This window comes from Podarcis gaigeae, assembly GCF_964106915.1.
Source record: "Podarcis gaigeae genome assembly, chromosome: 3".
Lineage (NCBI taxonomy): Eukaryota > Metazoa > Chordata > Lepidosauria > Squamata > Lacertidae > Podarcis > Podarcis gaigeae.
The window spans coordinates 43427157-43442345 of record NC_139680.1 but is presented as its reverse complement, the minus strand read 5'-3'; the positions used below and the strand labels follow the sequence as shown (position 1 = coordinate 43442345).

General features: G+C 41.8%; 1 protein-coding gene across 5 annotated transcripts in view; it reads left to right on the top strand.

Annotated features, from left to right (window-relative positions):
- BACH2 (BTB domain and CNC homolog 2) overlaps positions 1-15189 on the top strand; it is a 236990-nt gene that overhangs the window by 46704 nt on the left and 175097 nt on the right. Inside the window, exon 1 of one of the 5 annotated variants that reach the window (XM_083730221.1) lies at positions 11788-12733. The exons of 3 other annotated variants lie outside the window; for them this stretch is intronic. The gene's annotated coding sequence lies outside the window, so the exon portion shown is untranslated. Of the gene's footprint in view, positions 1-11787; positions 12734-13205; positions 13295-15189 lie in introns of those variants that run through there. One more of the 5 variants, XM_083730224.1, reaches the window with a different exon arrangement.

Sequence of the window (15189 nt, the reverse complement as noted above, 5' to 3'; positions counted from 1 at the left end):
TTCCTCCTACTGTGCCATCAATGCTGCAGAAATGCAAAGGCATATCGGCTGCCTTTCAGACTTCACAGACTTATTCCACATTCAGTATTAGCCACAACACCTTGTGCATGAACCTTACTGGATCCAGTCCAATGGTTTCACTTGGGTTAGAAATACAAAATCAGACCAGTGCTTTCTTTCATCACAAGAACATCATCCTTCTCTTCCAATAGTAAAGGTAAAAGGACCCTGACCATTAAGCCCTCGCTTTACTGGCCGAGGGAGAAGGCCTTTGTCCGCAGACAGCTTCCGGGTCATGTGGCCAGCATGACTAAGCCACTTCTGGCAAACCAGAGCAGCACTTGGAAACACTGTTTACCTTCCCGCTGGAGCAGTACCTATTTATCTACTTGCACTTTGACATGCTTTCGAACTGCTAGGTTGGCAGGAGCTAGGACAGAGCCATGGGAGCTCACCCCGTCGCAGGGATTCAAACCGCCAACCTTCTGATCGGCAAGCCCTAGGTTCTGTGATTTAGACCACAGTGCCACCCGCGTCTCTTCCAATACCCTCAGATTAATTTCTTCTAGGTATTCTCTTCCCTCCAGCAGCTTTTTGATTTATTAGCATCTTCCCCCCCCCTATATTTAGATAGATTCAAACCCTCCCTCCATTTCTTTGTCCTTTTCCCTGCTTGACGTTTCTGCCATAAAAACAAACAGTATTTTGAATCTAACAAAAGACACGCATACTCACAGGCACACGCACACACATGATATGAAACAGATGGCAGAAATAAGGTAGGTGATGATGTGTCACTATAACAATAGGCAGAGCACAATATTCTATAAACATTGCAAACAATCTGCTTCCTCTCATGGAATGCATATGAAAAGCTTTGTTTAAAGAAAGAGTACACTGTACTAACTAACACTTAACAGTGTTGTCATTAAGACTCCAGCTGGTAGAATGCTTGGGTGAAAATGAGCGGCAATGCCTCATGTTCAATCCATTTTGAAGTTAGTTTTCAGGTTAGTATTTGGAAGGAAATGAGGGAAGTCAACAAGCCAGGGGGTGGGGAAGGATAGCAAGAAATTGCTCATAACTGATTTAGGGTGCTTGGGAACTCTTTCTTTCTTTGTGCGGGGGTGGGGGGGAGTGAGATTCAATGGCACACTGCCAGATCCAGGTTGTGCAATTAAAGTGGATCTGGTGCTCTTCCAAAGAGAGAGAGAGAGAGAGAGAGAGAGAGAGAGAGAGAGAGAGAACATTTCTGACCACAGGAAAATGCACTGCAAAATGTGAGGTAGCAATTGCTTAATGTGGTGTCCGGGAGCCTCCCCAAAAACAAATAAATAAGGATGCATACAATCACATTTCTACTTGGGTATCTACAGGAATTTCTCCAGTGGGACCGAGTGACCAAAGTAAAACACTGAAAGGGAGGAACAAGCTAGTTTCTCAATAAAAAGGATAGTGACTGCATATCTTGCCTCATTTCTCAGGTTCAATAATTATTATTTTAATGAAAGTTGGGATTCTAGGGATTCTGGTAAATCCAAGGGAGCAAAGTCCCTCCCATATAGCCTCCCCTCATACATCATGCAAACAAATCCGGATGAATGCTCAATAAACAGATGGTACAAAAAAAAAGGAAATTAATTCCTACAAACTGTAGGCTTGATAAAAAATAATTGGGATCAAAAAATTATTACAAACTAACATAAAGACATAAGGCATATAAAAATAAGTTTATGAAATCTAATAACAATTGCAAATGATATATATCTATTAATATCCAAAGTGAGAGAGTGCAAACATAATCCACATATACTGGTATAATTTTATGAAATGTAATCACTTACAAACAAGCAATGTATATCTATTAATATCATAAGCAAGAGCATGCAAACACTAACAGCATGTACTGATGTTTTGTCGGTATTCACTGTTTATGTTTGCAATCTCTTGCTCTGGATATTAATATACATACTGTTTGTTTGCAATTGTTAATAGATTCCACAAAATTATTTTTATATGCCATATGTATTTATGTTCATTTGTAATAATTTTCTATGCTATTTTTTTTATCATGCACTCAATAAACAAATCCTCTCAAAGTGACCTTACACCCAGTAGCAAATGATTTCAAAACTTAGTAACCTGCAACTAAACACCTCACGCAAGGTGGTGTGCTTTCCTTTAGGTTCTCCTGGAGGGAAAGTGCTGGATTTGGGGTTGCCGCTGCCATGAGAGCAAACCTGAATTATATTCCTGACACTGCGCTACCTGGACTCTATTGACAGGGAGTCCAATAATCTTGCTGACAGCCCCCTGTCTCTCCTGAGTCCTGACCCGTCCAGAAATTTATCATGAACAAAACTTGAACCTTAAACTGTGGCTAGGCTAGAGTAGACTGTTACCTTCCAGATTTGTTAGACTCCATCTCCTTCCAGCCCCACATAGCATGACTAATAGTCAGGGATGCTGGAGGGTCACAGGTTAATTTAAGAGTGTCCCACAGAGTCCACATAATCTCATCCGATAATCAAAATAATAAGAGAGAGGCAAAGCCAGCTAGTTTATCTTTCTTTTGCTGCTGAGGACAACAATTACAAGTCTGTTCAATTCACTCAGATAGGTGCATCTTTGAAATTCAAGAAAGGTACATGTACAGCTTTCTTGACTCATTTCTTTTGCTCATTACGTTATAAAACTGAGGAACTTGTCTTTACATGAATGCTTAGCATTAAACTTTCTCTCTTTTTCCTCCAACCCTCTGTTGCTGTCCTAATAATATTTTCACAGGATGCAACAAAAGAAATTATTTCAATAAAGTTTCTTTCTCCCTTCAGGAACAGAGGAAATAACTTGTTATGTAGCCTCTTAAAGAGTGACACATCCCTCTGACATCCTCCCAAATTCAGAGCTAATCAAAGGCCCGCATCATTAAGAGTTTTGCTTCTTCTAGTCTTTTATAACTAGCTTAGTTCTTATCAGTTCTGGAAAGGTTGTTAACATCTGGTGCATTACAGAGTGATTCATAGTTTTCATTCAATTACCTCTGTGTTTACTTAGAATAATTTGTGCAATGCTTGCCTTTTTATTATCTCTAACAAGGTTGGCCAAGCTAAACGGTATCTCCTTTCTGGGAAGAGATATCTTGTTACTTCAATTTGGTGCTAAACTTCAGTATGTAATTTCAACTTTGAACATCTTCTATTAGGATACATATTAACAGTCTAGTCCTTTTCCTGACATCAAGGGGCCTGGATTTCCAAAGCTGCAGCAATAGAAGAAGAAAGAAAGAGCTGCTACTAAACAGCTGGAAATACTTAGTCTCACACCTTCCATTTATTTGTGCTGAACTCAAATGAATGATCTACCTAAAGATGCATTATTCACCTAATGCACAAGAAAATGATGGCCCATTTTTATACAATAAGCCCACAACTTACATGAGGGTTCAGCTCCCAGGAACTGCGTGCAAACCCCAAAATGCATGAAGCCCGGAAGACCTGTAAGAAGCCGTAAAAAAGTGTAAAAAAACCTAGCACTTCCAGCCAAGGATGGCTGCTTTTTAGCTTCCCCACCAGTTGAAAGGGAAGTGACCTTGTATTTGGGGGCCATGCTCTCAGACTGAAGCTCTGCTTGCTCTCAGACCACTTTCCCCTTGCAAAAAGTGGTTGAGTTTACAGCTGTGTCTCTTCCCACCATGTGTACTTAGATGAGAAGGACATATTTAAATAACTTGAGGTGCAATCCTAATTAACTTGCAGTTTGAAAAGCACTCTCACCCTACCCAAAATTAGATATGACCAAGAGATGATCAATAGGTGCTCTCGCTCTCTTTGTAATTTAATGATGCTCTTTGATTATCATAATGAACTGGAAGGCCATCTAAACCCTTCCACCACACACACACACAGGAGTACTGCTGGAAACTGAAAAGTGGCCAAGTATCTTCCTTGTGTTAGGGAAATCAGTTCTCAATAGCTGGTCTTCTCAATGGCTAAATTTCTGAAGGGTGGGGCACACATCTTCCTCCATCCCAGCTAAGGATGATGTGACCTAGGTGTCTGTGAAAGAAATCCACATTCTCTAAAGAGGCTCCCATGCCAGTCCAAGAACATCTTCTACCCAGGTGATGTTATTACCTACTGATGTTATTACAATGGCCATTCTTCTTTTTCCTTTGTTTTATAAGGAAGTCTTCTATAACCCTAAATGCATTTCTCAAAAGTAAACCACAGGGTTATTAAATCAGTGGCAACCGCTTTCAAGTACTCTTCAGATCCACTGGTCCTAATTCTGTTTGCCTTTAGGTATCGTCAGTCCAAGAGCAGCTCTTTCCTCCACCCCTCTCCCAAGTGGTATGGTACAGGCAGCTTTTTAGGTCTGCGCACAAAAATGTAAAGACAATTAGTCTGTGTTGTCTGGCAGTGGACTTCATTCCATTTAATTTGGAGCTGCAGAGAAATCACCTGATGTCCCATGCACTTTCATGATTTGATATATTTATATGGATGATATGGATCCTAGAAAAGGTTCTGAATTACTAGTATTTCCCTGACAAATTAAAGGCAAGATGGGATGGGTAATGTAGGTGAAAGGAGCATGTAGCAACAAAGGCTGCATTGCTGTGCTGCTGCTTTGATGTAGCTCATCTTTGCCCTAAAGGAATTTCTTTCTTTCCTTCCTTTTTTTTTCATCCTATGGTGAGCCAGCAATGAAAACAGTGCTCAGAAATCAAGCCTTTTAGGGAAGGATATCTTGACTTCCATAATATAATGGATGAGTGTGACTGGAGTGCATTTCTATGGTTAGATAGTATCACTTTGAACATTGATCTTTAAAGATTAAATTAAAAGATATTGGCCTTCTTTGACAAAATATTCCATTCAACTATCCTACCTGCCCCCGCCCCCATGTGCTATGTTCACCGTTTTGGAGGGTATGTTTTCCTTCACAATAAAGTCTTTCTTTTCTTTTCTTTTCTTTTTCTATCAGGCTGAATAGAATGTCAAAACCTAGCTCTGCAAAGAGTGCAGTGGGCTGCTCAGAACTATATTTAGAACAATGCTGCATCAGATTTACACACACACACACACACACACACACACACACACATATATATACACAGACAGGTTGGGAGTGGGATGTACTTTACAGACTTTGGAGCCAAATAGCGTTTTGCTGCATAATGATGATATGCTAACTGTTCTTTGTAATCAGGTTTCTTTTAATTTGAAAAAAATGCCACAGAGCAAATACCCAACACACTTTTCACATTTTCAACTAAGGATGTTGTCCCTTAAAACTGATTTTGCAAAGGAAGGAAGGAAGGAAGACATGCATTTGAAATCTTTTGTATTTAATAAGTCCATTACTCAATGGGGCATTGTAATGTAACGGATAGTCTCTTTGCCTCTGTTGACTGTAATAAGTAAAATTAAGAGACCTTCGGGAAATACAAAATCCAACTTTAAATGTGATGAAAAATTACATCACAGAAATTGTGATTTTTTAAGGATTGTTTCCCACATCAAACTTTCCCCCAGTTATATTTTCCCCATCTTATTTGTGGCATTTGCACCACAAGAAAATTGGTTGGGATTCCAAGAGCTGCTTCACTTTACGCAATGAGTTAGCACTAGCTCAGTAGAAATTTTGGCTTACAAATAATAGTGATGTTGATGACAATGTTGTTGTTGTTGATGATGATGCAGCAGCTATCCTACAAGCTATATCATATATATATTTCATCCCCTAAAGTGTTTTATGAAGAGACACGTGCTGCTGCTGATCCACAGAGGAGAGGGGGCATTTCTAGGTCTATAGAAGATGTTTTTCAGATTATGGTCATTTAATTACAAATTCTGACCCTGCTGGTAGATGCAGTCCACTGCCACCCAGCTTTATACATTTTAGATCCTTATTTGCCTAGATGAGAAAGACTCTGGAGTCTAGACCACTTACTAACAAACAGAAGGAACAGTTTACATATAGGATAAACACATAAGCATAGGGACAGAGGAAGCTGCCTAGTAACAAATCAGAAGGTGGATTCATCTAGCTCAGTGTTGCCTGCTGACTGGCACAGCTCTTCAGAATTCCAGACAGGAATCTTTCCCAACTTTAGCAGGAGATACCGGGGTTTGAACCTAGGAATTTTGCATTCAAAGTGTGTGCACTATCACTTAGTTACACGGTAGGAAATAGGTTGTCAATAGAGGCAGCTGACACCTTTAACCCGAACTTCTGCATTTGCAATCTGTTTTGCATGGTAAAGAATTAAAGAACAGAATAAGCAAGCTTCCAATTTATTTTCTCTGGTTTAAATTCTTCCTTGCAGACAAATGATTTGCACAGGTTGCAGAGTTGTAAAATGTGCTTTATATGTATTTTAGGAACACTGTAGGGCAGGTATGAGCCGACATCTGGCTTGTCAGATCAACTTCTTTTGCTCTTGGAACCCCAAGAGCTACCAATCAGTGCCAGATGCAAAAGATATATAGTTATAATTAAATAATAGGGTGTTTCTGAGCATATTCTGAGCCTAGGAATTTGTTTACAGAGCCTGAGCTGAGCTGAGCTTGCAGCCCTTCCACTTAATTTCAGCAGCCTTAATTTCCTAATTTCAGCAGCGTAATTCAGATGAAAATATTGTAAGTTGCTTTGTTGTTGCTATTATTAAAGAATTGAGAGCCAGAAATACTTGCTGATCAGCTGCAAATTACCCAGAGATCCTTTAGTAGAGCCAAATCTACCATCTACCCACCCCTGCTGTAGGATACCATGTGTGCTAATTACCATATCAATTAAATTAAGTCAAAAACAAAATTCCAACAAGTTATACCTCTTAAGTGATATGTCAACTATGCATATGTTATTATTTATGAAACTCATTTCCAATAAATGATTCTGGATAGCACTCATTTACTTTAATGAATATCACACATTTAAAGAAGCTGTATAAGGCTGCAATCCTATACCCACTTAGCTGGTAGGAAGCCCCACTGAACTCAGTGGGATTTATTTCTGAGTAGACATGGCTTGGCTCATGCTATAAGGCTGAGCAGTCCAACTTTTCATGTCAAGAGTATTTTGACATGAAACCTGTGGGCTACAAACTACCTTGTCGCATGGGGGTGGGGAACAAGGCCAAAATTTGATTCTCCCTCCCCCCCAGCCCTCATGATGCCTTCCCAAAACCATCTAAGCAAGACACTGAGCTTTGAAAAGGAGGCATGAGGCTCTGGCATGATCCTAGAGCCCTCCCACCTGCTTCCCAAAGCTGGAAAAGTGATAACTGGGCTTTGGGAGTACAATGTGAGTACTGGGGCGGCGGGCGTCAAATGTTGCCAAGGGCCACCAAAAAAGCACTGAGGGCTGCATGTGGCCCTTGGGCCAAGCATTGGACCACCCTGCTGTAAAATATTAGTAACTACCCAAGTATCAATCACAAAGGGACTTTCCAGACTTTTATTGCCTGTGTGTCTCAGCATTTCAGTACTATTAACTATGGCCATAATCACACCATGCGGTACTTTTAAAGCACTTGGATACTGTTCACAAATGATAACATTTATTTAATTGTTTCATATATATGAAACAACATGAAAGTAGTAGTTATACGCAATCAGTTTCAATTAATATATTTTATCATACTTACGATATTAAAACCTCTCATTTTCTGAATAAATAAACAAACAAATAACAAAGACTTGTCTTTTATAAAGTCCTTTCATTTTCATTCAGTTCAAGGTACAATGTTTACTTAAAATCCTTAATTAAAGTTAAGGGAGGTAGGCACTGAGGTAATAGGTTAATTGAAAACTGGATCTTGTTTATTGCTTACTGGAATTGCAGAATGTAAGTTACAGTAAATCCTTATATATTCTTTGGAGGCATGCAGATTTAAGAAACAGTGGGATTTGTATTCTGTTAATTAATTCTTTTTTGTGTGTGATGCCATTTCTTATACCTCAAGAGGCTCAGGTCCTCAAGGATTTTTCCAGCTCTCCAAACCCAAGATTTCCCTTTGGCTTCACTAGTTTGTTGTCTCACAACTTCTTCTGGCTATGCTTAGACAATCATTCTTTCTTCTTTCTCCCTCCTCCATCCATTGTGTTTCTTCTCTCTCTGATCTTGCAAATTCAAGTCCAGCCGTGCTGTGCCTGCTGGATTTCCTCTTTCCACTGACCTACATCATTTCTATTGGCTTTCACTCACTCAGCCTCATTACACCAATCTTCTTCCTCAACCTCATTAGTATTTTCATATCTTTGTGGCTTCACTTTTTATGCCATCTGCTATATCCTGCATGACTCATCACTAGAACAACAAGAATCCCTCCTCATGCTGAAGCAACAATAAGCTCAGCAAATTGTCTGCTCTCCTGTCAAAGTGTGGGAAGAACAAAGCTGAATACAAAGGTGGTGCTGAATTAAAATCTGAATGGAAACTTTTTTTAAAAAATATAAAATCCCCTGCAGGTGCCTAACACCTGTTCAATTTTGCTTGATGTTAGCAAACTGAAAATTCTTCCTTTTTAGATGTCTTGGTTTGAAGCTGTTACAGTCCTAAATCTGAACAAATCTGAAATCTTTTCTAGCACATTTTTACTGGTACACACCACTGTAAACATTATTCAGTCTTAAAATCCATCTGAAAATGGTAAGAAGAAAAGGCAGTTGTGAGGGTTTCCAAAACAATTTCTTGAAACTGAGCGAATGGTCATTAAAATGGCAAATGCAATGCGATGTGGACAAGTATAAAGTGATGCACATCGGAGCCAAAAATCCTAATTTCACATAAACACTAATAGGAACTGAACAGGCAGGGACTGACCAGGAAAAAGGTGATGAATTGTGGTGAATAGATAATGAAAATCAGCTATGAGTAAAGCAAATTTTATACTTGGGATAATTAGGGAAGGGACTTAAAATAAAACTGCCAATATCTTTATGCCATTATTCAAATCTATGGTGCAACCATGTTTGGAATACAGTGTTTGGTTCTGGCTGCTGCAGCTCATAAAGGGTATTGTATGGTTGAAATAGGTTCAGTAATAAGCAACCAAATGATCAAGGGGCTGGAGTGACTATCCTATTAGAAAAGGTTCAAACATTTGCAGCTTTTTAGTTGGGAGTACAAGAGAAGGGGAAACATGATAGAGCTGTGTAAAATTATGCATAGTTTGGAGAAAGTGGATAGATAAAGGAATTTAATAAAGAGAGTTTTCTTCATCTCTCACAATATTAGAATGTGGGGTCACCTAACGAAGCTGAATATTTGAAGATTCAGGACAGGTAAAGTACTTCTTTATGCTGCACATTGGGAAACTGTAAAACTCACTGGCACTTGGATCACTTTAAAAGGCTAGACTTTAATGCACTTGATGGACTTGGAGCCAGATCTAGCAGGTTCTTCTTCTGTTTTTATCCTCAATAAATACGAAACATGGTCCAAATTACGTTATGCACATGTAGGTCTGATCAACTTTGATAGGTGAGATAATGCATTTGGGAATGTTTGATTTATGAAATAAACATTTAAATGCAACCCACAGGAAAAAATGTCAAAACAAGAAGGCTGCTCCGTGTTCCATCAGTCACTCAGGGTTCAAATTCGTTTTCCTGGCTCAATGCTGCTTTTTAATGTGTGCATTATGAGGTTGTTTTCTGCTTGCTATCAATAAATCCCACATCCACTCTCCATTAAAAAGTGTTGGAGAGTTACTTTCCTGCATTTCACAGTATGTTGCGATAATGAGCACAATTAGTGATGACTATTTTCATTTCATATATTTATTGCTTTGTTTGGCTAGGGTGAGATTCATATGCCAATATTGCAATATCTCGAAAGAAAGTTCAAGGAACATTAAAGAAATAAGTGAGAAATCAACAGATCAATGAATCAAGCATGAATGAGTGCTCTCTCTCTCTCTCATTGAATCACAGAGGGATAGTGTAATTAGTGTGTAGCAGCAAATACAATATTGCAACATTGTAAAGACTAAGAGGGATAATGTGCTTAAATGCATATAGATTAGGCTTCATCAAACACATGGAGTATTATCCTCAAGTTGGCAGATAGATATATGCATGTATCTCATATATATGTATGGTGTACACACAAACACATACAGATGAAATGAAAAAGAGAAAAGCAAAGCAAAGCTGTAGGTCATGAAATATAGGAGGTCCACTGGTCAATACAGTGGTACCTCAGGTTACATATACTTCAGGTTACAGACTCCGCTAACCCAGAAATAGTACCTCGGGTTAAAAACTTTGCTTCAGGGTGAGAACAGAAATAGTGCTCTGGCAGCACGGCGGCAGCAGGAGGCCCCATTAGCTAAAGTGGTGCTTCAGGTTAAGAACAGTTTCAGGTTAAGAACAGACCTCCAGAACGAATTAAGTACTTAACCCGAGGTACCACTGTATGTGTTTGTTACCTTTCTATGTAAAGCTTACACAAATACAACATAATAAACGACCTATTCAAGACAGCGGCAATTGGTGCTGCTATCTGGGTAGCAAACTATGGTCAGCTAATTTAAGAGCTGCAGGGAGGCATTCCTTCTGCGGTGCATGGGTCACTTCTGATCTTACATGCTTTTGAACTTTGAATAGTAATAGCCTTTTGGTCTCATTCTTTTCATTCCACCCTCCCTTATTTCTTTTACTTGTAAGCTGCCCAGAGGACTTTGCAGTATGGTGCTGAGTTGTGGAGGCTGCCCTGGGGTGCCTTTGTGTCATACCTGGAAAACGTTGGCAAAAGCCCTTGCAATTATGGCAAAATGTGGAAAAGGAGGGTGGCAGGTACTGTGTCATCACACAGTGCAGGATGTAAAATACCTGGGCTTTTTGTTTTGTTTTGTTTTTTTAAAAGGAGGGAAAGTGGAGGTATAAAGCCAGGACAATGGAAAGGCTTGCAAAAATAAGATCAAGCCAATACTGAGTTAAACAATTTACTGCCCCAGTGACCACCATGTAAGGTGTGGGGGCTGTAGTTGTTAGAACCTGGATCTCTCTGTCTGATGCCACCACAGCTCCAGAGGCAGCAGGTGCATGTTCCTCCTATTATCAATGCAGTATATTATTTATAACAATTTACTTATTTATTTTATTTTTTATTACGTTTATATACTTCCCTTCATCCCAAGATCACAGGGTGGTTTACAATATAAAAGCTATTTAATGTTACACACACACAAATACACACACACACAGAGAGAGAGAGAGAGAGAGAGAGAGAGAGAGCTCTTTTTACAATGCAGCTTTAAAAAAATTAAAACACCTATCGATTTATGGCCCATTGATGCTTGTGTTGTCTTGGCCCATAGTCTAAGCCCATTTATTATTATTTTATTTATTATTTATTATTTTTATTAAACACGTTTCAGTTTATGATGGAGAAGGAGGTGGTATTCAGAATTCGCCTAATGTATCTCTCAGAAACCAAAGTCCTCGCTAGTCGTTCAGCACAGAAACAATGACCTCATGCCCCTTTCGGCTACACACACACAGCGGCTGTGGCTGCTTTATTGTCCCGCTGGGGCTGCGTTACAAACGAGTTCCCCTTCCCTTGCTCTTCCACAAACGCAGAAGTGAGGAAGGAGAGGGAGGGAAAGGAGGACTACAATTCCCAGTCTGCCTTTCGATAGCAGCGCGAACAGAAAAGGAGGAGGGAGAGAGAGAAAAGTTAGGAGCGAAGGAGCAGCGCTTGGAAATCACTGAGGCCGCTGTGCGCATGCGGGCAGGAGCCCTGGGAGAGAATGCCAGCAGCGCAGGAGCTCCTATTCGCAGAGCGGGTTTACGCCCGGTTGTGCGCGTGCGGGCCCGCGCCGCCTTAGGAGCGTGCGCTACGCGATTTGCGCGGCGTTATTGTGAATGGCGCGGGGGAAGGCGGGGTGGATTCTATGCCTTGTATGCATGCATGCATGTATGTGAGTGTGTGCGGTAGTTGGTAGTGGCGGCGGCGGCGGTGGGAGGAGGATGATGTCAGCCTGCGAATGTCAACAATGTAGCGATTGAGGGGAGTAGGCGGCGTTCCACTGGGAAGAGCGCGAGCCACCGGGAGAGTCAGTGGAACCAACAGGACGGGGGCAGCAGCCGCAGCCGCAGCAGCAACAATACGACGCCGCCGGGCTGCGAAGAAGCGCGGAGCTGCCGCCGCCGCCGCCTCCGCCACCGCCTTCGCCTTGTGCACAGAAGCCCCCGAGCGCTGCAGCGGCAGAGCAAGCCCTGCGTGGCTCCCCCCTGCCACCTCTCTCTCTCTCTCTCTCTCTGCCTCCCCCCCATCCCTTTTCGCCGTTGCAGCCTCTTCTTCCTCCACCACCGCCACCCTCTTCCACTTCCCCGCCCCCTCCCTTTTATATGTCTATATCCATTTCTGTCCTCCCCTCCTTTTATGTCTATGTATATGCATGCCTATATGCGCGTGTACATAGGCATATCTAAAACTCCTCCTGTGCAAGACTTCGCTTCGCGAGGCAGCTGGCTGTTGTTGTTTCCATTTCATTTTATTTTTTGATCGGCGAGCAAGTCGGTATGTGACCGGCGCCTTCTTTGAGGCGCACATTTTTCTACAGACCACCTCAGCGGCCCCCGCGAGAGCCCCCAACGAGATCCAGTTTGTTTTTTGTTTTGTTTTTAAGACCTATATAGATAGATATATTTCACCCCCTTCCCGACGTTGGCAGGGAAAGGACCGGTCGCTTGTCGAAAGTTGCGTGGATGAGAAGGTGAGTCTCGTTCTCTCTCTTTTTCTTGTCGGGATGGGAGGAGGGCGAAGTTTGGCGCCGCGGGTTATCTGGGGGGAAAGGGCTGCTTTCCTCGCGGCGGGAGGGAGAATGTCCCTGCGCTTTATTTCTCTGCCTTTGCGCCTTTGTATTCTGGCGGGAGACCAGCCGCGTTGATCCGGAGGCTTCAGAAAGTCGAGACGTTGCAGCGCGGGAAGTGTACCCGAAGCGAAGCCAGACCTGTTGTGAGGAGGCGGACGGCCGTGTGTTGCGCTCCGAGAAGATCTGTTTTGTGTGTGTGTGTGAATGTGAATTGTGACCGGCACTGCTTTGGCTCTGTTGGGAGTCCCGCGCAAGGGTGGCTTTTATAGGTGGCTGGGGAGGAGCGAAGCGGAGGGAGGGGTGTGTGTGGCGTGGAGAGGGTTAGGCCTGCCTTATACAGTGGGCATTTTTTAATTTCATTAAAGCTTCCGTCCCAGCGCGCCAGAGGAAAAGTGGTGACTGCCCTGTGCATGCCCGGGGATGGGTGTTTTGAGCAAGCCGCAGGAGGAGGAGCTCAGGATAGTAAGTCGGAAAGCGGGGAAGGGGAGGGGTGGAGTGGAGAGAGAGCGACTCTTGTTTTTCATGCGAGCAGCTGTCAGATTGCGAGGCCTTTTTAACAAGCTGGGAAAGAGGGAAGGGGGAGTTGGCAGGCAAATATTCCCTGGCCTTGCACATCTACTTTTATGAATTCTCCCCTTCCCCCAAATGTGTCTCCGGTGCATTCCAGTTTTCCTGTGTTGCAACAGCGACTTGATGGTTCTCAACTGGGGTTGGGAAAAGCTTGTGCAGAACCTGGGAATGCCTGGAGACAAGTTCTAAGAAAGGAAGAGGTTGTGTTGCTGCTGGTGGTGGTGGTGGTTGCTTCAGGTGGTGCTGAATAGTGAGCGGGCAGAGAGGAGATGGGTTTCTTTTTGTGAGCTTGTTTTGTTTGTTCAATCTGGGTGGCTAAATGCTTCTTGCCAGATCCTTATTAAAGCCATCCAGCATGGGCAAGGCATGCAAAGCTGCTCTCATTATACCCGCTGCTTCTGCCCTCATCCTCCCATTGGGGCTTCCTATTCATAAGTCAATATGGATTGGGGATGTCCATCTGGTCAGCACCTCAAATCCTTTCTTGCCCTCCCCTTCTCCCTCCCTTTCCTTCTTTGGGGCATAATAGGAATAACTTTGTGGTGCATTGCAATGAAATGAACACTTTGGGAGTCAATACTACATTGCAAGTTCCTGTGTATTCAAAGACAGTGTCTAGTATTATTCTGTTGATTGCTTTGAAGAGAAATTTATGTTCTGTTTCCTCCCAGAGAGAGATCTGGAACATGCATTTGTGAAAGTACTTGGGTCACTGTGTGTAAGTGTGCATACTTAGGACATCAAAAATGATTGCTTCATTTATAGCGTCAGGCTGCCAAATCATTTAATTACTGGAAGTGCCTTGTGGCAAGCAAAACTCTCTTTTAAATTATTTGTGACAAACGTTGGAGGATGCTTTCTTGTAACACAAAAGATTGTGCCATAGTTTTTTTAAAGAGTGGTTTCTATATCAATTTAATCTCTTGAGTTGCACAGCAAAGGATAATTACTTCCCAACAAAATATCTCACTTGCCTAGTGGGTTCCCAAAATAAGATAATGCCAAATGAAAGACCACATTTTTCATCTCTCTCTCTCTCTCTCTCTCTCTCTCCTGTATAAAGTTGGAGAGAGATGTTAACGCCGATAATTATTTTCCCAGATCATTAAAATGTAACATACAGACCAGGCCTCTTAACTGTAAAGGCTTTGGCTGTCATGAAGTAAGCTAAGTGTGAAATCATGCCTCTCCTTTTGTGGAACAGGCTATTTTTGTAAATCACCAGGCATCTTTTTAAAAACGCTTATTGTGAGATCATTGGGCTTTTCATTACTGAGGCACTGGCAGATTTTGAGTAAACTTTTTTTTCTATTTTAGATTATCAGGATGTGGAAGTGACACCTTCTTACACGGAGGGCCGTAGTTTAGTGACAGAGAACATCTTAATGTGCAAATAGTCTCTAGTTGAATTTTTTGCCATCTCTAGTTAAAAGGAAATAGGGAACATGACAGACCCATCTCTGTTTGAGATCCTGGAGAACTTGCCAGTCAGAGAAGGCAATGCCTGGGACAGATTGGCACATGACTTAATGAAAGCAGAGGCAAATTTCAAACTAGGAATTTCTTATTTGTAGCTCAGCCACTCAATCACTATGCTATACTACATATATACAACACACATAATATGTTGTGCTAGGTACACACGTGTCCTCTATTTGGTACAATTTCTCCCTAGAATTACATAGGAAAATGCTCGTATTTAGGGTTTAGGACCATTACAGACCGATCCATTGCATATTTACTGAAAACAAGTCCAATTCTGATCAGTGCACTTACTCCCTGGTAAG